Genomic DNA, 25,167 nt, shown 5'->3' on the forward strand with positions numbered 1-25,167 from the left:
CCCGAGGGCCCCCCTGCCTCGCCCAGGTCTGGGTGCGGTAACCGTGAGAAGTAGCCTCAGTTAATGCAGGTTTTAGTTTTCATGGTCTTTTCTTGTTTTGCTTTATTTTTTTTTACCCCTTCATGATGTATTTTCTTTTCCTGGCTTTTCATGTAACCCACCCAGAGAGTGGAAACACTCAGGAGAACAGCTGATGTGTTTTCATTTTTTCAGATCTAGGCTGATTTTTTTTTTTAAAGAAAATAACTCCAGAGCCATAACCTAAGTGTGTACATTGCTATTTTTTAAAGGAAAGTGCCCAACGCAGTTCACACTGTGGATGGGAGACATCTGTTCCGTGGCCCGTGTTGTCAGGAACTGACGAAGATAAACGTGATCGGGTTTTCCCTGGAGGAGCCTTTTGGAAAACATCAGCGTGTGTGTGCGTGTGGGTGCCCACACAGCCCCCCACCCACGCCTTGCTCTCCCAGCCCTGGGTAGCTTGCTCATGGGTCCTGGGGTCATTTCCTTAGCCCAGATAGACCTCCCTTTAGCTAGATAGTCAAGAGGTCCTTTGTTTGTCCTGGAGAAAGAATCTAGCCTAAGAGTGCTACGGAAATTCCTCCCACTATGAATACAAAAGAGTTTTTTAAAGTCTGTCATCTGAGGTTTTTTAAAAAAGATTTTATATATATTTTAAAAGGTTTTACATTTTTATTTTTAAAGATTTTACATTAAAGAGCTGAGTCTCCAGGAATGAATGGGAATTAGCCAGACTGAGACAAGGAAGTTGTTCTGGACAGAGAGAGCACCTGGTGCCAAGGCCCAGGTGCACTCGAGAGCGTGGAGTCTCTGGGGACCTCCAGGAGCTTCTGCGAGGCCTTGGGTTTGGCAGAAAAGAAGCCAGAGAGATGGCACGGGCTCAAGTCATGCAGAACGCCGTGAGCCATGGTGAACAGTGTGGACTTCTGCAGGTGGCTGGGCGTCACCGAAAGATCTGAAGCAGGTATTTTAGAGAATGGACTGGAATAGGTGAAGTAAGCTTGGAGGTGCAGAGACCCATTAAGGAGGCTATTAGAATTGTCTAATAACAAATAACGAGGGTCCTGACCTGAGGCAGAGGCAGTGAGTCAAACTTTCCCTGCCCCCCCACCCCGGACACGCTTAATTGATTTATGTGCTGCTCTCAGCAGCCAGCATGTCTGCCAGGCTGTCCCCGCTGCCACTGACCTTTCATCACTTATCTTTACAGTGTTTGCCTGCTTTGCCTTTCTGCACTGCAATTCATGAACCTGCCTCTCCCATGAGACCTCGCGTGTCCTTTTTATCTTAGATTTGCTGCACAAATACTGTGCCTGGCACATGTGTTTCAAGTTCACGATCGGGACAGGATCAGCTTAGCATGGCTGTAGTCTAGAGTCCTTTCTGGGGCGTTCTAGGAAGAAGAGGTTGTTGGTAAGGATGGATGAGGGAGGAGAATTCTTTTGCTCTACAGTAACTTGCGAGGGACGGTTGACAGATAAGAATTTCCTGTGACTCCCCTTGGACTCCGCCAAAGTGCATCAGCGTTCTTCTGGGACTTTGGGTAGTTTCTTGGCAGGCTTCCTGTTTATGCTCAGTAAGGTTACACAACTGCTGTGCCACCTCTTAAAAATTGGTTAGACTTCAACACAAGTGGTCAGAAATAGAAATAACATCTGATGGTTTTGTAGCCAGTGTCAAGTACGAACCTATCCACCTTCGACACTGTGAGTGAAGCTCTGCTCGCTTCCCTGTAGGTTCTGTGGGGTGGCCATTTATGTAGCTAAGGAGTTTGCACATTGTTTTTACTTATTAAACACGAAAGCCTATGTGGAAGCCGATACAGAAGTCAGATTTTCACAAGGACCCGTTCTCATCGAAGCCAGTGTTTTAGGGGCCCAACACGTCTGCACCCCACCACCAGTTCTAAATAAAGGGGCTGCCAACAGTCATTAATTAAGCCCATTAATGTTTCCCCCCTAACTATTCACTCTGGTTCAGTTTCTCTTAAGTTTCAAGCTATTATCACGTGGGGTTTTCCATAAGTACTTGGTGGCTTTGTTTCTGTGGTCTAAAACGCCCCACCACCTTTCGGGCCCTGGTGTCTTCCAAGAAGAGGGGGATTTGGGTCCTTTTCTGCCTCCTTCCCTCTGTCCCTTCCTCCCAGGCTGTCCCATACCACTCTTCTCCTGGACCGACTGGAGGGCCTTCTCGCACCTCACAGTGAGTGCCTACGAAAAGCCTGAATCCGAGGTAATTATCATTTAGATAAAAGATTTCTCTGAAAGGGTAAATGTTAAGAAGGTAATGCTTCCCTTGAATTCACAGGTATTTTCTGGTTAAATTTTAATTATACCTCATGGGGTTCTGCCACATGGGAATGTATTTAATGGCCTGTGGACTTTTACTGATGGTGTTAAAATTAATACTTGGCCTTACAGGGTAAGGGGCTGAACTCTGGGCCTAAACTATTTTTTTTTTTCAAGATTACTAAGAGGCTTAGAGAGATGCAAGAGACTCTTGTTTGTGTATGCCTACATGTGAAAATGTGGCTGTTTATTTTTCTTGAACAAACCCAAATTATTTGGTACATAAATTTGGTGAAGGATTGCTTACTAGAAGGAACGAAAGGCATTGTGTGGGTATGAGTTTGTCGGCACTCTGCTGATGACGGCCCATTTCTCCTCTTCTGTTTTTAGAAGGCTTTATCGCCCATGCGCAGAAGCTTACCAAGGGGTGGGGCGAGGGGCCCTCTGTCAGCCATGCAAGGTGGCTTTGTAATAAACTCTTTCTATCTAGCGAAATAATTCTGAGGTTGTACCCTACTTTTAGAAATCTGATTTATAATCACAACACATTCAGTAATTCTCCGCTCTGTTAGGGTTATTATTCATCTTGAAAATGGTCTTTGCAAATAAGTGTATTTACCCAAATTCCTGAAAATAGTCCTGTCTTAATACTTCCCGGGTATTGTTACAGATCACTAATAATCTAGAGTAAAGAAAAGAGAACCTTAAAGCTATGATGTTTAGGGATCTGGTAGTTCTTTGAAGAACTATCTGCAAAGATGGTAAAGTATCTCTAAAATGATTTAAATTCCTAAAATTCAACTTATACATACCTTTTTTTTTTTTGAGAAATGCAGCACCTGCTTAACAATGCCAAGAAGAGTATAGTAATTGTAATTTGCTGTTTGATTTACTGTATAATATGGAAGGCATTTCATATGTTCCAATGTTCTTGAGAGCCACAAATCCTCCAAGCCTAATGAAACAAACCATAATAGAGGAATTAAAAATAGAAGATCTGAGAAGACTGAAGAACTGGGAAAATGGGCTCATCAAATTATGCCAACATAGTTGGAATTATTCCTTTGAGCTTCAAATGCTTGAGTGTCTGGTATGTAGGTTTAAGGAGAGGATTACTGAACATCTGACCAGAATGTGACAGAGGCCATGACCTTTTCTGCAGACCTCACCGGGAGGTCTCTGTTTTAGAACAGTGTAGGAATTCAGTAAATCAGGATATATTCTGAGAGGACTGACTGTATAAGAAGGTTCTGGAAGCCATTTTGTTTGAGAAACTGTTAAAGAAACAACGACTATTTACCTGAAAAAGGGAAGATTTAAAAAAAATCTTATCCTAGCCCTGGCTGGCATAGCTCAGTGGATTGAGCGCGGGCTGCAAACCAAAGTGTCACAGGTTCGATTCTCAGTCAGGGTACATGCCTGGGTTGTGGGCCATGACCCCCAGCGGCCGCACATTGATGTTTCTCTCTCTCTCTTTCTCCCTCCCTTCCCTCTCTAAGAAATGAATAAATGAAATCTTTTAAAAAAAATTTTATCCTCACCCAAAGATATGTTTATTGATTTGAGAGAGAGAGAGACAAACATCGATTGGCTGTCTCCTGTGAGCCTGTGAGCACCCTAACCCAGGGTCCAACCTGCGGCCTAGATATGTGCCCTGACCGGTGATCGAACCAGCAGCCCTTTGGTGTGCAGGATGATGCTCCAACCAAGTGAGCCACCCGGCCAGGGCAAGGGAAGATTTTTGGTAAAGAGGTCGTGAAAAATGTCTCTAAATCTTCACTATTCAATATGATAGCCACTAACCACATGCCACTATTTAAATTTTAATTGATTAGAATTAAATACATTTTTAAGAATTAATCCCTCAGTTACACCAGCACGTTCTGCAGGCTCCAGAGCCACCGGTGGCTGGCAGTTGCCATACTGGACAGCGCTCAGACGCAGGGCGATTCCATCACTGCAGAATGTTCTGTCAGAGAGTGCTGCTCTAAATAGTTGAAGAAGTGCATGTAGGAGAAATGATAGATTTATTCTGCATATCTCTGGAAGGTACAGCTACACCCAACAGAAAAAAACCAGAGGGGACATTTTCCCGACACTTGACATGGTCAGTAAGAGAAGAGACAGACCAGGAAGCTCTCTGAGAGGGGGAGGCTGACTCTTGGTGACCCTCGTCAAGGATGCTGCAGGAGGAAGTGGCAGTAGATGTCAGACTTCCCGGCTGTCAGACTTCGTCTTCCTGTCCCCATCAGGCTCCCAGCCACGGCCCAGCCAGCCCGCTCGATGTCTGCTCAGAGCTCTGCAACTCCCTTCACTGTTTGCTGATGGAAAGTGCCTGTTCGCTTGCCTGAGAATAATCTCAGCTCTCTCTCTCAGTTCTACCTTCATTTGATTTCAACCCTCCTTGGAAAGACTGATCGTTTACAAAACTCATTAGAGGCTTTCAACAAAATTGTGCCTAGAAAGAATTTATTTCTGTAAATCCAAAAGCGGGGATATATTTTCTGAATATGAATTTGGGTCGCTGATGGGTGGAGATAATGAAAAGGCCATGATTTCTAACCCTAACTGGAGTTGACTTATCCAAGATCCTATGTATTGAAACATTTGAACTTAAGCAGAATAAAACATCAATTAGAAATTGACAACAGTATTTTCCCTGGCTAAGCCACAAAGAAAGTGTTTGGAGCAGTCTTTGTTTGCAAGGTATCTTTGTGGCAAAGGCATGCCTTCTCAAATCCATGCTTGAACTTCTAGAAAATTGAAGGGCCATAATTAGTAGGTATTTATAAAGCTCTTTTGTAGCTTTTAAGGAGATCGTGCCTGAGAAATCAAAGAATTATTTCTGGAAGTCTAAAACCAGGGTTGGTTACCTGAGCATGTTTCTTAATTATAACGATGGTGTTGCCCTGCATATGAATCTCAACTCTGGTCAAGCCCGGGCAGTTTTACTGGCCTTTAGGAGTTTTGAAAGGACACTCTCACACCTCGTGAGAGTGCTAGAGGAGGAGAATGCTGTGCAGCAAATACATTACAATGGTCCCTCCAGGAGGTGAAGGAAAGAGTTGCAGTTCTGTAGTCACTGGGGCAGTTGTGGTCTGAGCGCCTCAGTCATCTTAGATTGACCTTGTTTTCTAAACTCTCCATGGGAAGTGTTTGCGCACTTTTTTTCGGAAAACTTAGTTGTTTACTTTTAAACATTTTAAAATTTGCTCCTTTGGGCGGCAGAAACAGCTGGTTTCTCTTTTTCCCTTCTTTCTCCTCTCCCGATCAGCACAGGCTCTGGTTCATTCCTACCCAGCGCATGGGGAGAAGCTACCCTCTAGGCAAGTGCTATATCATGGTGTGTCCTGACCCACCCTGGGTTTGAAGCTCAGGTATCAGTTCCGTGCCTTGACCTTCCAGGCAACTGTCTCCTCAAGGAGAACGCAGATGCCTTTATTTGCCCAAACTAAGTTGCTTTGGAAAGCATCCTTGGTTTGACCTGGCTACACTGAGGAAGGAGCCCTTGCCTGTGTCTGCACACAGTCAGGAGACAGTTCTCATGGGAAGTGCTGCTGAAGTGAAGTTAAAGGGCGGTAGGAGTGTGTAGCGTGGATGAGAGGGGAGAAGAATGCCAGGGAGTGGGCGTGGCCTACACAAAGGCAGAGAAACACCAGCGCTTCCGATGTTTAAGGGAACCTCAGGGATGGTTTTGTGAAAGGAACTAGTGAGAGAATCATTCATTTAATAAATATTTATTAAGCACAGTAATGAATAAAACAAAGCTCCTTACCCTTATAGAACTAGTAGGTGAGTGGAAGAAGTCCGAAAATAATCAATAAAACATTGAAAATACTAAATTATTTATAAAGAGCTTAGAACAATGCTTGGCACATCACAAGGGCTACATGAGAGTCTGAGTGATTCAACTGAATAAGTTTCTGTGTTTGTTAGAAGGCCGTGAGTGCTGTGGGAGTGTGCGTGTGTCAGGGTTTGGTAAAGAAAATCAGGAGTGCCTAAGGGAGGTGTTGGGAGTGGGTTGTGATGTTGTAACCTCTTTGAGAAACCTTTTGGAAAAAGTACTGTTGAGCAAAGACTTGACAGAGATGCAGAGTTAAGGATAGTCATTTCGGTAAAGAACCTTCCCGTGGAGCTACCAGCCAGTGCAAAAGCCCTGAGGGAGGAGAGTGTCCTCAGGGACCAGCAAGGATGTCGGGGTGGAAGGATGAGGTTGGAGAGATGGGAGGGGACAGAAAGGTCTCTAGTTCATCATGAGAACTTTGATTTCATTTGGACTGAAATGGAGAATCATAAGGGTGTGATTTGACTGAGGTTTTAAAAGTCAGTCCAGTTGCTCTACTGAGAATAGACTTTAGGGGGCGAGATTAATGGCTACATGAATGAAGAGGCGGTCAGCGGGGCAGCCACACAGGTGGCCAGAATGTAAACAGCATTAGACCACCCAGAGAGCCTGTGTTTCAGTCCCACTGCCCTAAGGAGAGATGCAGGGGCCAGGTCCTGAATGACCTTGAACATCCTTCAAAACATACCTACATAGACCATACACACTTTCATAATAGCTTTCTTTTCCTCCTTCCAGACCCCACAGGAAAATGTTCTATTTGTTCATTCTGGGAGCATTTTTATTTCACTCGTCAGTAATGATGATTCATTGTCGTTCAGAAAGTCATGGCAAATTGTTTCTGAAAGTGTCTGCTCTAGAACAATGGGATTTAGATGAGGATGGCTCAGAGGATTGGAGGCGGCTGTCCCAGCGATGTACACCCTGGGTGGGAGGGGAGCCCTAGGGCTCTTTGACACAGCAGTCCCCAGAACCACATTTCAGACAGGACAATCTGGGGCCTTACACAATGATAAAGAGGTCAGTGCTCCAAGAAGACATAACAATACTTAACGTGCATGTGCCGAACAACGGAGTGTCAAACTAGATGCGGCAAAAACTGATAGACTTGCGCGGACAAATAGATTAATCTACTGTCATAATGGGTGACTTCAATTCCCCTCGTCAGAAATGGACAGATCCAGCAGGGAGAAAGTCGGTAAGGACCCAATCGAACTCAACACTGCAATCGATCAACTGGGTGTAATTGACATCTGCGAACTCCTGCTTCATCCAGCGACAGCAGAACACCCTCTCTTCTCAAGCTCACCTGGAACATTCACCCAGATGGACCGGATTCTGAGCCATAAAGCACATCTTAACACATTTGAAGGACTAGAAATCATACAGTGTCTGCTCTCAGACCAAAATGGAAGTAAACTAAACAACAATAACAGAAAGATAACTGGGAAGTCCCAAAAAGAACAGTCTAACCATTAACAGCCTCCTTTACCTCAGCACGCCTTTGTTAACTGCCTGCCGGTCCCCGAGGGTGAGGACCATGGCTCTCGTTTTCTGGCTCCATCATCTCTGTCAGTGCTTGTACAGTATCAAGTAAGGATTTAGCAAAATAATAAAACTGACTTGGAATCCACAGTCCACCAGCAAGGGGTGGGGGTGGGGCAGCCAGAGAGCTTGACGCTGACGGCATATCCCTTTAAGTGCTCTGAGACTTAGGTGTTATTTGGGAACATCGAGGAGGCAGTCCCTATCAGTGCCTGGTGTGTCCCTTTGTTTTACTGACTTACGTCCTTTGCCTATTTGTCTTTGTGTGACATTGCCAGATGCTGGGTTTATGATATTTTCTGCATATTTCTGTACATATAAATGGGGGCTTAAGAAAGGGCTTTTGATGAAGTAATGATAGCCACCATCACTTATTGAGTTCCTCGCACCTTCACAAACATTTTCTCAATGAATCCTCCAATAGCCCACGGAGACAGGCGTTACTTATCTCCGTATGACAGATTAGAACAAGACGCACACATGAGCCAGTATGTCCAAAACAACCAGCGAAGGTGATGACTGTTGGAACTGGTTTGTGACCCCAGATCCACCGGACCCCAAAGCCATGGTCTTAGCTGCCACTGTATTCTGGGTTTGTCCTTTGTGATTTGAATGGAACCAGATGATTTAATACGTTCTGTTTTCCAGTTCCTCTTTGGGGAAATGGCAATAAGCCTTCCTGTCTATTTCATTGGGGCAGGGGCACTTGGGGTGTTTAAATGTAAACCATCATGTACAAATATAAAGTATTACAGTAATTACTGTTTACTATATAGCAAAATCTTCTTTTACATAGAAATTGTCTTATTTATCTTTGATCTTTCCAGCTGTCCAACTGGACCCTTGGAAAGTAGTCAAATCTGCTCATGTTTGTGGCATGATAAAAAATTACAAGTTAAACAGAGAATACCTAGTCATGAAGGGTTTTGCAAGCTGATATTTTTTAAAGGTTAGAGTTGTATTTATCGAGCTTTTAAAAAGTAAATTTATGTTCCACCCAGGTTTAAGAAACTAGCTTTTTGTCGGTGAATGTGTTTCCTATCAGATTCCAAGCTGCCGTGCACCAGCCCTGCGGGCCACGGGCGGACTTGGCAAAGGCGCTGCCCAGGCTCCGTGCCGGCACAGCTTGGTCAGGAGGGACAGGTAATTGCTCACTGGGCTCTGCACACGAGGGCACATTTGGCAAAGCTGCTTTTTGCACGTTGTCAGTTGGAAATGTAACTTTCAGAGTGTAAGTCATTTGAGTTTGTATGTATTCAGAGTGACTGCAGAATTGCTTTAGCAGATAATTTCATGGTGAGAATAAAAATACTTCTTTGATTTCTCAACTGAAATCCTGAAAGCTGAACTGGAGGTTGTCAGCTTTCTTCTTTCAATGGTTGTGCTTCCTTTAAAAAATATGGGAAGGCAAAAATAACCTGAAGTTCTCTTTCCCATGAGGGGTAAGATGCCACGCTCCATACATTGCTTGGCCTACACTTGACTTTATTGTCTAAAATGAGTTGGGCTGATGTGAGGTTCCAGCTTTGTTGTTTTCACTTTATTTTTTTTTTTCTGTGAGAAGCATTACTAACTCCAGAGGGCACCACCTTGTGAAGTCCCGGGTATAGGGAGGGATAGAAGAGGGCCAGGAGAAGGGGTGTGGATGGCTCCCAATAAACATATTGTTGCAAGGAGGACAGAGCTCAGAGCACGTTTACTGATCACGGGACTGTAGTCTCCTCCACAAATAAAAGCTAACAACAGTAGCATACTATTCTCAGCTCTCTTATGCCCTGCTTCTCAAGAACTAGTTTTTGATCTGTTAAGATACCTAATCCAGTCCTGCCTGGGTAGCTCAGTTGTTTGGAGCATCATCCCAGTGAGACAGGGTTGCAGGTTTGATTCCTGGTCAGGGCACATACAGGAAGCAAGCAATGAATGCATAAACAAGGGGACTGGCAAGTGGATGTCTCTCTCTCTCTCTCTCTCTCTCTCTCTCTCTCTCTCTCTCTCTCTCGCGCACGCGCGCGCGCGCGCTCTCTCGCTCTTTCTCTCTGTCTACTGCTGCTCTAAAAATCAATGCTAAAAAACTTAAAAATAAAGACATGTAATCCATCTCAGACTAATAACTTTTGTCAAAATAGAAATTGAATTTAAAAAATTAAATTTAAAAAAGGTGAATAAAAATACAAGCTCCAATTTTTATTGGAATCAACAGGCATAAATTTATATTTCAGTAAACATATTCAGAACACTGATAAAAAGGAATCGCAAACACTTCACATTTTTTAGTTGACACGCAAGTGATTATAATAAAAATTCCCATTACACTTGCACTTTTGTCATTCCACGATCATAACTCAATGAAGTTACGAGTCTAATGCAATTCCTCATATTAAATGATACTATGCACTTTGAATGAACACCGTGCATATATAAACTTGCTTCTTGCTTGCTAATTTATCTAATCTAGGTTGAATTGACAAAAATGCCATTCTTGGGGACAGACAATATCAGGCACAGACAATGGGCCCAAATGGAATACATCAAGGGCACAAGCCAGGGTTTGGGCACTCAGCAAAAGCATGCTGAATAAAAGCGGGCTGTGGATGACTCACCTGCCTTTTCTAAAATGTGGTTCTGGGAACTGCCCATCCATGGCAGAGGGCCCTAAGCCCCACTCCCAGGTAGCTCCACATCTCTAGGACAGCAGCATGTAATCTTCCGAGCCACCCTCAGCTAAACCCCATTACTGAAGAGCAGGCGCTTTCAGAAATGATTTGCAATGACTTGCTGAATAACAATGAATCATTACTGAAGAATGGAATAAAACTGCTTGCAGGACTAAGGAATAAAACCTCCTCCTCTAGGGCCTGGAGGTAGGAGAAAAGGCCATCATGGAAGTGTGTATGGCTTATGTTCTTAGATATGTAATGAAGGACATTCAAGGTCATTCAGGATCTGACCGCTGAATTTCTCCTTAGGGTGGTGGGATTGGCATACAGAGCCTCTGGGTGGTCTAATCTCATGTTGACAGGAATGAAAAAAGAGATGCAAAGTTAGCATTGTTCAGAAGGTCTATTTTTAATTTTTATCTAAAGTGAAGCAAATGGTGCTGTGTTTTCAAAATTCAGCCTTAGTTCTTCATCAGTAACAGTTCTAAAAATATTAAATTTAAATGATCTTTTCATGAAAAAAACCCCAAATCCATAGAATTTTCTATGCATAAATCTAGGAAAAGAAATTCAAAACATTCTACTAAATTAAGAAAATATTGGGTGATGACTTTTTTGCAGATGTGCTGTGTCAATTCCATCTCCTCCTTCACTGATCATTGTTCAATTCTGGAACGTGTCATGAACTATGGAAACTGTTCTTTCAAGCTTTTAGCTTTTGTTTTTTGGTCTTCAATCTAATCTGCCATTGAAAAGCATGTTGCTCCCTTACATGGAAGTATTGAGATAACTCAACTAGCAAGGACAGACGAAGAAGTCTGGCTGTCTAATTCATGTCTTCAGAAAGTCGGGACCACCCTGGTCGCTCACCCTGCAGAACACTAAGCCTTGATTCGGCACTGCACATGTTCTCGACAGAATTTTCCTCTCAATAGCCATCCGACAATATTCATTGTTGTCCATGATTAGCGGCTTTCTCGATTGCCCACTCAGAGTAATCATGATTTTAACTCATTTACCTTTATATAATTCACACAATTTTACTGCTCACTAAGTATGATGTTCAGTTTAGCTGACTTGTTTTTGAGGCAAGTCTTTCTTAAAGCCAACAGTGCATTGATTTACATTCTGGTGCAAGTGTATTAACCTGGGTTATCACTCCAGAGCGTTCTCCTATTATTACAGCTGAGCCATCAGAACTTGCTCCTACACAACACTTAAACTCCAGACTACATCTGTGGGTAACGTAATTCGTCTTAGCTTTATACATTTGAGAGCTACTTGTGTCTTTTGGCAACAAGCATAAAAAAAGAGGATCCTTCCTTCATATCAGCATTTTGTCAATCACATATGTACTGAAAGGCGGCCGTGTCTGCACTATAATGCACTTGTCAAGTCCCAGTGAAAAGTACTTTGCTCGTTTTATTTGGGCTGTGAGTGGTCTCTCCTCTCATTAGCCTGGTGTGTTAACCTGTGGCGTCACTTGGAAGTCGTACCGATGCTGCCTCCTTAGCCACAGATTTACCCAACATTTTTAGGCAAACACCTCCAATATAGATTTTCACTAATGTCATTGATTGCACATGTTTTTTTTTGTCTTAGCAACCCAAAGTGCTATTTTATTAGAAGCCTGAAAAGTGTTAATGTGTAAGGTTAATATGTCTTTGTAATGCTATACTCTTTTATTTCAAGGAATTTTTTTGGTTTTGAACTTTGTTTTTACCTTTGTAAATAAATGCTGCCCAAGAAGTCTTGAAAGTTACCATTTGTTAGTCGATCTCTGCCGGTAACACACTTTTGGGTTTTAACATGCCACCCTCAACCATGGCTACGAACCCAAACTTAGTGTATGAGGTATGGTATTTCCAAATGACACCAGCACAAACTCTTTGGTCCCAATTTTTTTGGAATAGCTTCCACTGCCACTGTTTGGTTTACTCCTACTGATACACTCAAAGTATGTATTTTCTTGAGATAAACAAAACCTTGTAAAGTTTCCTTTACAGTCTGTAAATTAGAGCTAAAAATACATAATATAATTTTTGTCTTAATTTAGCTGATAATGTTAAGCTGTAAATTACGCAGGGTTGATTAAAAATTGAAATGATCACAGAAATATACATGCCAATGTTTTCTCTGTTCACCTTGTCTTCTGTGGTCTCCCTCGTCTGATTTCCTAGGCTGGCAAGGAGGGGGCGAGGAAGATATTTCTCTAGTAATTATTGTCTGAATCTCTCCGTAGCTTAGTTCATGGGGGAAAAGGTAGGGAGACTAGGACTAGGATTTTTTGACTCGTGTTTTATATATTACATGTCATTTCATAACGGGGAGGGTAGTATTTAATTTGTGTCCTGAGGGAATGAGATTGTTTTCTCCATTTCTGTGTAAAATCCATAATTATATTGATTGTATTTAACTGGATATGTGGCATCAAAAAAGTGCTGACTTCGGGTCAACAAATATATTTTGAGCCCTTACCATGTTCAAGGCCCTTGTGCCCGTGTGGTCAGGGAGCACTGGGGCCGAACCAGCATAGTTTCTGTCTTGAATGACGTGGCAGCTCAGGAAGGTGGATCACTCAGTTCTAAGGTATACTGATGACCTGCTGCTGCGTAAGAAATGACCCCAAGGCTTACTGATCCAAAAGAGCAGCAAGTTTTTATCTAACTCATAAATCTGCAGCCAGGCAGTGTCTCTTTCTGTTACACATGCTGTCAGTAAGCTTAGATGTCCTGGGGCCTAGATGATCACCTCTTTCAAGATGACTCACTCACATGGACGGCAATTTGGGCCCTGGATATAGATTGGGAACCCAGTGGGGGCTTTGAGCCAGGGACCCTGGTTGCCTTCCAGGTAGGGCTCTTCACAGAGGCTTGGACTTCCTCGTAGTGTACAGGCTGTGTTCCAAGTATGAGTGTCCCAAGAGATCAAGGCAGAAACACATGGCACTTTGAAGTCCCAGCCTTAAAAGTCACACAGCGTCTGTCCTACCATGCTCTATAGACTGATGCAGCTACAAAGGCCTGCTGGGGTAAAAATGAGGGGAACAGACCCATTGACAGGTGTGCGGTGAGATTATAGAAGAGCATGTGTGATGGGACATATTGTTGCGACCGTCTATAGAAAATACAACCTGCCATACAAGTTGTTCACTCATTTAGTCAGTCAACAAACATTTATCAACTACTTCCTACGTGCCTGGGAAGGGTACTGTTAAGGCCTGGATATTCAAAGATAAACAAAACAGGATGACTGCCTAAAAAAACTGATAGTTGTGGGAGAGAAAGATGATATAATTAACTATCTGTAATAAAATGTTTTAGGGACTTTGCCAGAAGTTTGTAGTGGTGATGGCTCAGCAGAAGGGGAGGTGGTACAGTTCCTCAGGGTAGTAACATATGAGATGGCTCTAGAAAGGAACATAAAGCAACAGTTCTCAAAGTGTGGCCTGTGTGTCCATGGGGGGTCCCCAAGACATTTTCAGGAAGCTTGTGAGGTCAAGCTGTTTATATAGTAAGCCCTGGTCAGTGTGTCTCAGTTGGTTAGAACATCAAAAGGTTGTGGGTTCAATTCCCAGTCTGGGCACATAGCTAGGTTTCAGGTTTGATTCCTAGTCCAGGCATGTATGGGAAGCAACCAATCAATGCTTTTCTCTCACATTGATGTTTTTCTCTTTCTCCCTTCCTTTCTCTCTAAAAGCAATGAAAAAAAATGTCTTTGGGTGAGGATAAAAAAAAACTACATAATAATACTAAGACAGTATTTGTTTTTTATTTTTTAATTGTATTTATTTATTTTTAGAGAGAGAAGGGAGGGAGAAAGAGAGAGAGAGAGAAACATCAATGTGCGGTTGCTGGGGGTCATGGCTTGCAACCCAGGCATGTACCCTGACTGGGAATCGAACCTGCGACACTTTGGTTCGAAGCCCGTGCTCAATCCACTTAGCTATGCCAGCCAGGGCTATTTATTTGTTTTATCTTGTCGGTATGTGTACTGATGATGCAAAAGCAGTGGTGTGTAAAACAGTGGTGCCTCAGCATGAATAAAGACCATCCCAAACCATAGAGTTCCCATCATATCCTTCACTGCTGTGTACTCACTGAAAAATAAGAATCCGGTTGCACTTACCAATGCCCTTGATGAAGCAATGCAAATAATTAAATTACTGAATCTCGGCCCTTGAGTGTGTATTTTAATATTCTGCATGACAAAATGAGAAGAACTCATGAAGCACTTCTGCACACTGAAGTATGGTGGTGGCTTCAGGGGAAAACTCTTGCGCAGTTGAACTCTAAGCTGAAAGAGCTGTTGTTTTCTCTCACACTGATTTCATTGTTCTCGAGTACATTTTTACTTGCGAGAACAACTGACAAACTGTGGCCATTCACACTGGGCTATTTGGCAGATGTTCTCTTGAAAACCAGTGAGGTGAGGTGAGCCCATCACGTTAGGGGAAACAACTGACAGTATTTGTTGCCAATTATGCAATCAAAGCTTTCAAGCAAAAATTAGAATTATGAAAAACTGGTATCTGTCACCATCGGTTTGACAGCTTTCAAAACCAGACAGTTTGATGTGATTGATGGTGATATTAATGAATTGGGTTTCCTATACTGTTTCATGAAATGTGTTAACTTTTGGAAGACCTGCATAGCTCAATGAACTCATATTTTCCAAGTGATCAGTGCATGATGTTACAAAACTACGTATGGTTAAAGACCTATTCCAAGCACAAGGTTGACCAATGTATTATTAACAGAGGATGAAAAATTCATTTGTTTGGCTTCAGGCTCTAGATTAAACTCTAAGAAACTGCCATTTGCTGAATTTTAGGCTAGCATCAAAAAAGAACATCTTATTAAAATATTTCTTCCTTCTCCAACTGCCTATCTGTGTGATACTGGATTTTCTTCCCCTGCTGCAACCGGAAGCACCACTTCAGACTGAGTGCAGAAGCGGGCGTGAACATCTAGCTGTCATCTATTAGACCAGACACTAGAAAGCTTTGGGAAAATGTAAAGCAATAAGACTCTTCTTATTCATTTTTAAAATATTTTGGATAATATTATCGTTTTTTATAAAATATGTTATCTGTTAACCTATAATGAGTTTATTCTTATTCTTAAGTAGGTAAATCAATATTTTAATAATTTTCTCCAATTTAATCTCGAATATGATGAATAGCAATAGATATAATCCACATTAAAAAAAAACAACTCTTTGTTGTCCTCAATCTCCTAATAGTGAAAAGTAGTCCTAACACCCAAGCTTGAAATCCAAATTTAAGGGGCTCACATACACCAAAATAATGGATATGCTGGGACCAAGGACTCGGGATCCTGAGTGAGTGGACTGGGCACATTCAGAAGCTCCGATGGGCTTCAGGGCGGGGCAGGAGACAGAGGAAAGGCAGGAGGGACGAGGCTGGCCAGTAGGCAAGGGGCAGTGCAGTGATCACGTGTGCAGGCCTCAGACTGCCTGGGTTGAATTTTGGTTCTGTCACTCGGTTCCGGCGCACTTGGGGCAAGTTACTTAACCTCTCTGTATCTCAGCTTTCAGATATTTAAAATAGAGTTAGTAACAGTGCCATTTATCTAGGTCTATGAGGATTGAACGAAATAATCTTTCTACAACACTTGACATAGTGCTTGGGCACAAAGAAAGCACTCAAATATTGGGCATTTTTTATTAAGGTGTTTTTTGGACTCTAGTAAGAGAGAGTTTGGAGGGTCTTAGCAAGAAGAAGACATGACTGGATCAAGATGTGCACGGTAGGTGGGACTTCTCTTGGTGCAGTGTGGTCCTCGGGGTGAAGCAGGTACAGCTGAGCTCCACTGGCTACTTTTGGGGTGGAAGTGTTCACTCTTGGGAAGGCTCTTGGGGTATCTCAGTGTGCCACTTACTTTAGAAACTGTTTTATATATGACTGGGAATTTGTTCTCTTTTGTAGAAAATTTTGCTGGCCTATTGACTTTCAAATTTGGGTTGATTTTTTTTCTCCTTCTATTCATGGTCATCACTAGTTACCAAATCACTCTCCTCAGGTAATTGGCTGCCTGGTGCCCATTCTTACATGACCATAGTTCTGAGTGTAGCCAAGAGTTACCATGGGCACAGTCAGCAGAGTTGGGCTGGTCCGAGGGCAGCTCACAGGGGCACGGCACGCTGGTGGCCAAGAAATCACTTGGTTATTACAGAGAGTGAAATTTAGTTCATCAACAATATATTGAGTTCACTCTGTGCCAGGCCCTGAAGAGCAACAGAGGTGAAAGAATACTTCTCACCCCTACCTGAAAGCAGCTTGCAGGTCCTTTGGGTGGTGTGTGGGGAGTGGGGGAGGGGCGAGTCATGTTTGCAAATAACTGCTTATGAGTTTTGTGCAACAAGTGCTAAGACAGAAATAAAAGCCAAGTGCTTTGGGAACCCAGAGGAACACATGCTTCAGGCTTGGGGAGGCTGGCCAAGGCTTGATGGCACTTGAGCTGAGCCTTGAAAGAAGCATCATGTTCTAGCAGGGAAGAATGGGCAGATAAAGGTCTTTCTATGGAGAGAAAACATGAGTAAAGATACAGATGAAGAGAAGGCAGAATCAACACGTAATTATGGGAGCCAGTGCAAAATGAAAATGCTAAGCCTTGTTCAAAAATGATGAAAAATTCCAAGACAGGGACACCAGAGCCTTCACCCAAGCATGGAACCTTATGATGGCAGAGGCCATGCAACTGCGTAGGTGGCATGCCCACAGAGCCAGTCCTGAATGCAGGATGCATACAAAGAAGGGGAGGTCAGGCTTACCCGAAGCGTAGCTGTGTGAGAGTGAGTAGTGGAAGATAAGTGTGCACAGGCAGGCTGGAGCCAGGTGCGTGGGTGTCATGCTTAGGAGGATGGACTGGATGCTGAGTTCAGTACGCAACCTCTGAAGTGTGGAACTGGGAATGATATGGTCAAAGGAGTGTTTTGGAAAGATAGTGGTGGCAATGTAGAGGCAAGACTTGAGGTGGTTTGGGAGGGTTGAAGAGAGGACAGGGGCTTGGGAAGAGACTGAAATATGGACCTGTAAGAAAAAAATGGTTCTGAACACTAGAAGAAGCAGCAGGGATGGTGTGGAGAAAACGGATGCAGAAACGTATCAGAAGTAGAGACTTTTGGATAACTGAATTGAGAAGGATGAGGAAAGGGGTATGCAGAATTGGTACTAAAGTGGTTAGCCTCCATGGTAGGACTGATTTAAAAAATGTCGAAGGAGAGTTGGAGAGTTGGTCGGGGAGGAAGTCAGGCATTCAGTCCATGCTATTTGGCCAACTGGCTGATTATCTTCAGTGATTTTATTACTCTGCTAGTGCTTAACCAAAGCAATAAGAGTTAAATGGTGGAAATAACTGAGTAATAGAAATTCTTCGGCGAAGGGAAGTCCTGTACCCTCATTAATTCAATGAAGCTCTAAAATGCCCATGGGTCCATAGCACACGCTAGCGGTGTGGTGAGGTGAGCAAGCTTTGATGAAGTCAAATCCAAGCACATAAGGCTTCAGGTCCCTGTGCACCTGCCCAGCCACCTCTCTCACCACATCCTTCCCATTCCTGGGCTCCAAGGCTGAACCAGTTGCTTTGTGTGGTAGTCTTCCTTCCTCACTCTACCACCACACTTCTGACTCCCATGTGTCTCCCAAAGTCCCCTCTGGGCATGCTGTTCGCTCTCGCCCTCCACCACCCCCGGTCTAGATTACTCCCCAGCCACACCGAGTCTCACATATCTAGTCATGTGGGAGCAGGTCTTATTGGACATTGTATCTGAGTCCTAGTGCCGTGCCTATCACAAGGGAGATGCTGGGTAAATGTTTGCAGAATACATGAATGAATGAGGAGGTCAAGTTTGTCCGTGAGATTGAAGCTGAAAGCCCATTCAATTTTGGATTAAATAGTTGACAGATTTTAGTTCCAAAGAAGGCAGGTGATCCACAGTTTCTAAGCAGCAGAAAGCATATTGCTGCTGGTTAAACAACCAAGCACCAAATGGGGCTCGGAAAAGCCTGTGTCACCAGTTTTGTCATCCTGACATCCCAGCCCACCTGTTGAAACCAGAGACCTGGAAGGAGCAGGGCCATCCCAAGAGTGAGACTGAGGTGGGAGTGGTCCACACGAGTCGACTGGCTGTGGAGTCTGTAAAAATATTAAAATACCAACGGCAAGTTGGACTATTTCTATTATCACCAGGAGCTGGCATTCGTAACTGACGTCAGTAATAAAATACTCCCCCTCAGAGATGGCCTCACTGCCTTCTCCCACCAGAGTGCACCCCGGGCCCCACTGCAGAGCAGTGCAGAGTTTTAATCATGCCTCTCCTAGGCAGAGTACAGGCTACTTATCTGCCCTTCCTATGAGCTTGGGCCCCTCAAAATGTCCTCTTCCCTCCTCATATTGGTAACGTCATGGCGACCTTCCTAGGGCCCTGCCTGTCCCTTCTCGGGATCTCTGCATCCCTCCTTTCAGAGTCAGGGAAGCATCCAGAAGGGCCCGTTGGCTCCAAGGAGCCTCTCTGGGTGGAGTCGGAATCTGAGTGCTGGAAGCGGAGGCTGTCGTGGAGCCAGGATCCCTGCTGCTGTGCAATATGCCTGAGGGAGCAATGTCTCAGGGGCGGGGAGGGGGTGAGGACGTGCTTCTAGTCGTCCGCTCACTAGCACGTGTGTAACCTGTAGACCTCACTCAGTGAACACATCCTTCTGAAACACCTTCCCTCCCCTTGTGCTGAATGAAGTTGGAAAAGATTTTAAAAGCTATAGAATGGCAATTTGCTATCGGAATTAGCAAACAAGTTAATTCTGTAATGTATATTGGTATCCCATCTCCTGTGGTGATACCAGTCTGTCACTCATAAATAGCAGCTGTAAGAATGAGCACCCACTGGAGGGCTGCTCCGATCCCTCCCCTGGGACCCCGTGCACCTCTAGAGCAGCATGCGAATCCTGGGGTGCTGGTTGAGGTTGTTATGTCTGTGCTGAGTTCAAGGACAGACTTACCAGGTGTAGACTAGGAGCTCCACTGCCTTCAGGATAAAACCCGAGGACACCCTTCGGGATGTGGGTCTTGTCACACCCCAACTTCCTGTCTAGAATCACACCACCACCATCCTTGCGTTCTAGGCGCCAGCTTTGCTGAGAGACGTCCACTTCCTGAGACAAGCTCTGTTCTCTCAACCTTCCCCCCTTGGCCATGCTATTCCTTTGCCTGGAAGTTTCCATTTACCCCCTCTCCCTCATTTACCAGAATATCTCATGACTAAGTTCTGGCATCTTCTCATGTAGGAGGCCTCTCTTTGCTCACTTCCCAGATGGGATCAGGTAGATAGATGCACACTGTGTTTCTGTAAACCTATGTTGCAGCTAAGTAACCTTGCCTGTCTTCTGGCCCATGTTGTCCTTGTCCCTGCCTTCTGCCCCTTTGTCTACTTCCAAGTTTAGAACACATTCCCATGTGCTTCCTTCTGGCCTTGGCTTTGCTCCTCCAGCAGAATTCTCTGGGGGGTTGTTTCTTCTGCTTCCCTCAAGGCTGGTTGTGTTTTGCTAAGTGCTATTCTTACAGTCCCCGAGAGCCACCACCAAGTTCAGTGCTGGTGCTGTGGTGAATCCGAGTGAGAAATCTGGAGAAATCCACCCCTAAAGCCTTTTCGACAAACACCACCACCATCAACAGAAGAATAGAATCCAGTGGTTTCTGACTGTTGTTTTTTGGAGAAGTTATCAAGGTACGTAAGATATGTAATCAAATAGCTCATCAATTTTCAACTGGTGTGCCGCAAGGACTTTGAAAACATACAACACCCAACTATGTCGTCAGGGGCGCTGACCTCTTTTCCCTCATAATGTCAAATTAAAAAATGACAACAGCCAGCACAACAATAACAGTCCAGTGTGAATGAATCAAAATTATACCTATTTTTCGGTTCAGGTCAGCAAAAGATATCATATATTTTTGGTGTGCTGCAGAATTTTAGTAATTAGTTTATATGTGCCATGAGATGAAAAAGGTTGAAAATCACGGAAATGGCTAAGTACAAGTTGAATGTTGTTTTTTCCTCCAAAACTCAATGTATCTGACACTGCTTAGCTTAATTTTCCTTTTTCTCTTTGCCTTCGGGGTGCCCTTGAATGTCTCGCAGCCCTGGTGCTTCAAGGACGGGAGGCCTGGGACCCTTGGCTGGTCCTTGGCTGCCATGGCGGACACTCCAAGCTTAGCTCTTCAAACCCTGGCGAAGGCTCCATGTCTTCCCCCTGACACTTGGCCAGCCCTCCTTAGCCGTCTCTCTTCCTGAAAAATAATGACCTGCTAATTTCAAGGCCTTCAATGACCATTTTCCCTCTATGCTAGGAATCTTTCCTCTTTCAAGGGAGAAAAGAGAAAAAAGGAAAGACTGTGATGTGTTCTTAGTCTCTATAAAATGTCAATCTAGTCTATAATTATTTTTTTCCATGGAAAAATACTTCATTCATCAACTTAGTTACTAATTCTTCAATTAACTATTCCCTTCCCCCACCTTTTTTAAAATCATCAGTACCCAATTATTATTAAGCACTTCACGGCTAAGCCCGTTGTTTTATAGTCAGTTTCATGGAGACATCATACTCTTTTCCTTGACCATTGTAAAAGCAGTTGGACACGGGCAGACTTTTATAAAACCGGACGTCCGGTGGTCACTTGCAGACTCGCTTAGAGGCTCACAGATGGGGATGAGGTACCGGTGCCTGTAAGAATCCTGGGGAGCTCTTCAAAGTCTACATGTTCGCCCTCTTCCCACCCCGCTTCACCACTGGGTGTACCCAAATGTAGGAAAATGAACATTTTACAAAGCTGTCTTGGTGATTCTAATATGCCCCCTGGCTGAGAGTCATGGTCAAGTTGGCTGCAGCTAAGTAGAACCCATCTGGTATAGTTCATTTCACATGAGTTAGGGGAGTGGCATGGGGGAAGTCAGCTGTGGTGATTCTGGGACACTTCTGGAAGAGTTACATTTTGGGTTGCATCTTGAATAAGAATAACAACGCAACACTGGTATGTGCTGAGCATGGGCTGTGTGGAGCACTTCATATATGTCATCACGTTGAAAACTCATCAAAATCCTGCTGTAAGGCAGATGGTATTATCCCATTTTTACAGATGAGAAAAGTGGAGCTCAGAGAGAGCCAGTGCTTTGCCCAGAATCACACAGCAAGTGAACAGCAGAGTTGGTGCTTAACTCTTCAGTCAACGTGGTTGCAGCTCTGACTGCCTTGATGTGTCAGAGTTAGTGGGAGGGAGGCAGCAGAGGGCCATCATGTGGGGTAATGACAAGAGCATTATTTCTTACCTGAGCAAAATCTTCATGGAAGAAAGACATTTGGGTTTATAAGAAGCCCTAAAGCCAATTATGGGCATCACTCTTAGGCTGGAAATTGCCTTTCTGTCTCTAAGAAGATGAGAAAGACCAAGTTTTTATTGTCATGAATAGATCTGGTATAATATCATCCACTTCCACTTTTCTAATTCCACAATTATAACTTATAACCATAGTCACTCACTGGAGGTCAGAGGGACTTTAGATCCCACGGAGTCCTGTTTCTTGTTGGACGCCCTCAGCTGGCAGGTGTATCCACTCAAGGAGAGGCAGCAGAGTGCAGAGCAGTCGTTCTCAGCTCGGGGGGAATTTGTCTGCCAAAGGACCGACAGCATGTCTGGAGACCTTTCTCATCATCATAAATGGGGAGTGCTACTAGAATCAGTGGGTCAGAGGCCAGGGATTCTGCTAAACATCCTTCAACTCAGAAGAGAGCTCCTGCAGGCGCCTTCTCGCCTGTAAGCACAGTGCTGGGTGCGGCAGGGGTTGGGAGACCAGGGCTGTGCCCCAGCCCCTTTTCTTCCCTGCTTTCCCTCACTCCAGCGAGTAACTTGGCTCCGAGACAGCCTGGGACCATGCCCTGGGCCTCTGCCCCGGCACACCTCTCATGATGGCCTTGCTGAGACAGTTAAGTTTGAAGAGGCGGGAAGGGAAACGCATGGACCTAGAGCTGAGGAACTGGTTTGCAAACTTGTCCTGGACAATTGCAAATCAAAGAATGTGAAAATGGAGGGATTAACCACTAAAGTTGTGAACTCAGAGTTCTTATGTTTAATACATGTGGGCATGATTTCAGTTTCAACCCTCCCTAGACCAGCTAAATGGAAAAAGCTTGAGCTCAGTGACAATAGAATCTCTGGAGGTCTGGACAGGATAGCAGGAAAAACTTTCAAACCTCACACATCTAAACTTCAGTGAAAATAGCAGCACCTTGCAACCTTTAAAAAAGTCTAAAAAACCTGGATCTGTTTAACTGTGGGGTTATTAATCTGAATGATGACTGAGAGTGTCTTCAAACACCTGCCCCAGCTGACATACCTGGGTGGCTGTGAGAGACAATGGAGAAATCCCTGACTCAGGTGCCAAGGTGGATGGAGGGGATGAAGAAGAAGAAGAGAATGGTGAGCAGGAAGAGTATGAGGATGAAGGTGAAGTCAATGGGTAGGTAGAAGAATTTGGATGTGATGGAGAAATCAATGAAGAGGATGAGGATGAGCATGAGGGTGAAGAGGAGGAAGAAAGCCAGAAAGGTGAAAAGACGAAGAGAACCAGTTAAGGTTAACACGCTTGTTTAAATGGCTTTAATATTTAGCTGTTATTTTAAATGGCTTTATTAATTAGATTCTCTTGGATGATTCATATTAAAGAATCATCTAAGAAATATAAAACTTAGAGCTCTCATTATGAAGTAAGGCAAGACCTGGGTTGGCAAATTTGCAAGCTAGACCTTTAGCCAGGTTTAACTGTAACGGAGTGGTCGTCTCTCTGCAATCAAGAGCTCAGCAAGCACAAAATAAGTGCAAGTAACAAATTATTCAGAGACCTTTCCGACCTCTATCTGACCTTCTTGATTCATTTGCAGAAGTAATTGCCTGTGGAAATTGATGTGCTTTTATCTGTTGTGCTATTAAAGCACTGGTTGGAATGAGGTTGCACAGACTGCATTGGTAACGGGTTAGCACAGAGTGGGAGCTGACGTTTTATTCCGCAGATGAGAAGTACCTGAAAATAACCTCTGTCTCCCCTGTAAGAATTTGGCTTGTTAAGTGACATTCACCAACACAGCAGAGTGTCAGTGTGGTATAGGAATGTGTGCTATTTTTAGCAGGATATTAAATGGGAGTTTGCAGGCTTTTCTTGTTATGTAATGGGGAATGCGTGAGTGTTTTATATTCCTTGATTTGGGGGGGCACTTTCTATGCCCAGGCAGTGGCCGTCCAGCTTGAGGAGGAATGAGGGCATAGAGCCTACAGGAAAGTTGGAGCTGAGTAGTAGCCATTTCCATCAAAGCGTCCCGTGCATCAGGGGATAGTCAGTTGCCCCTCTTATTTCAGGGGGATAAGTTGTAACACTCCTAGTGGATGCCTGGTGGAAACTGTGGATAGTACCAAACCCTATATACTGTGTACTGTATTTTTACCTATCCATAGATACCTTTTCACAAAGGAAGCACTTCACAGTGTCTTGCTGGCATACTGAATTGCCAGCATCACTACTCTTGCACTTTGGACCATTATTAAGTAGAATACGCACGACAGTCCATCAGTCTGATAACTGAGACAGGTAGTAAGCAGAGTGTATGCAGTGTGGATGTGCTGAACAAAGGGGTGACTCACGTCCTGGGTGGGATGGAGCTGGGCAGCTCCAAATTTCATCACACTACCTAGAACAGAGCACAACTTAAAACTTATGAATTGTTTATTTCTGGAATTTTTACTCTGGGTAACCATGGGGTCTGGAGAGCTTCCTTGGAAAGTAAAACCGTGGGTAAGGAGAGACTGCTGCATCGCTAACTTGTGGGGTCGATTTCCCACTGTCTCCTGGTCTTATTGCCATTGTTCTGTCTGGTTGGGTCTGGGTAGCTGCCTCCATAGCCTCTTTCTGCTTCTCTGTTGTGGTTCAGCATCTCCCTCCTGCCACGTGATTGGAGGGTTGGGACTTTCAGTCTCCCTTCCCCAGATGTTGCAGATTGAGTTCAGTCACCATTGGCCAATGATTTAATTAATCATGCCTACATAATGAAGCCTCCATAAAACCCCAAAAGATGGGGTTCGGAGAGCTTCCATGTTAGAGACCCAGAACACATCCATATGCCGCCCTGTGCAGGAGCCTTGCCCTATGCAGCTAGCTCTTCATCTAGCTGTTGAGTTGTGTCTTTTAACATCCTTTGTAATAAACCTGTAGTCCCTGGCTGAGTAGCTCAGTTGATTGGAGCGTCATCCTGATAGGCTAAGGTTGTGGGTTTGTGCCCTGGTCAGGCCACATACAAGAATGCACAATTCTTATACAAGAATCTTGTATAAATTCTTATTTATACAAGAATGCATAAATAAGTGGAACAACAAATCAATGTTTCTCTCTCTTCCTCTCTTTCTCTAAAAATCGATAACTAAATAATAAAACCTCAGTATTCTAGTGAGTACATGGGTTTCCTGAGCTCTAGAAAATTCATCAAACCCAAGAAGGGGGTCGTGGAAACCTCTCATTTATACCTAATCAGAAGCACAAGTAATAACCTGGACTTACACCTGGCATCTGAAGTGGAGGGCGGTCTGTGAGACTGAGCCCTTAGCTTGTGGAATCAGTGCTCTTAGAATCTGATGGAATCGTAGGACACTCAGCTAGTGTTGGAGAATTGGAGGTAGTGTGTGGAGAAACCCCACCCACATTCGTTTGGGTCCAGAACCCTTACTTTCGACAACCGAACCTGAGCAAACTCACTTCT

At 44.0% G+C, this 25,167-nt stretch overlaps 1 protein-coding gene and 1 pseudogene across 2 annotated transcripts in view; both read left to right on the forward strand.

The window, feature by feature from the left end:
• The window catches only part of KCNH1 (potassium voltage-gated channel subfamily H member 1), a 318,994-nt gene that overhangs the window by 183,742 nt on the left and 110,085 nt on the right, over positions 1 to 25,167 (forward strand). The window lies entirely within an intron of this gene.
• Positions 928 to 22,998, forward strand: LOC123818292 (annotated as a pseudogene).

The sequence above is a fragment of the Phyllostomus hastatus genome, unplaced genomic scaffold (genome assembly GCF_019186645.2).
Source record: "Phyllostomus hastatus isolate PE091 unplaced genomic scaffold, TTU_PhHast_1.1 phas_contig_283, whole genome shotgun sequence".
NCBI classification, from domain to species: Eukaryota; Metazoa; Chordata; class Mammalia; order Chiroptera; family Phyllostomidae; genus Phyllostomus; species Phyllostomus hastatus.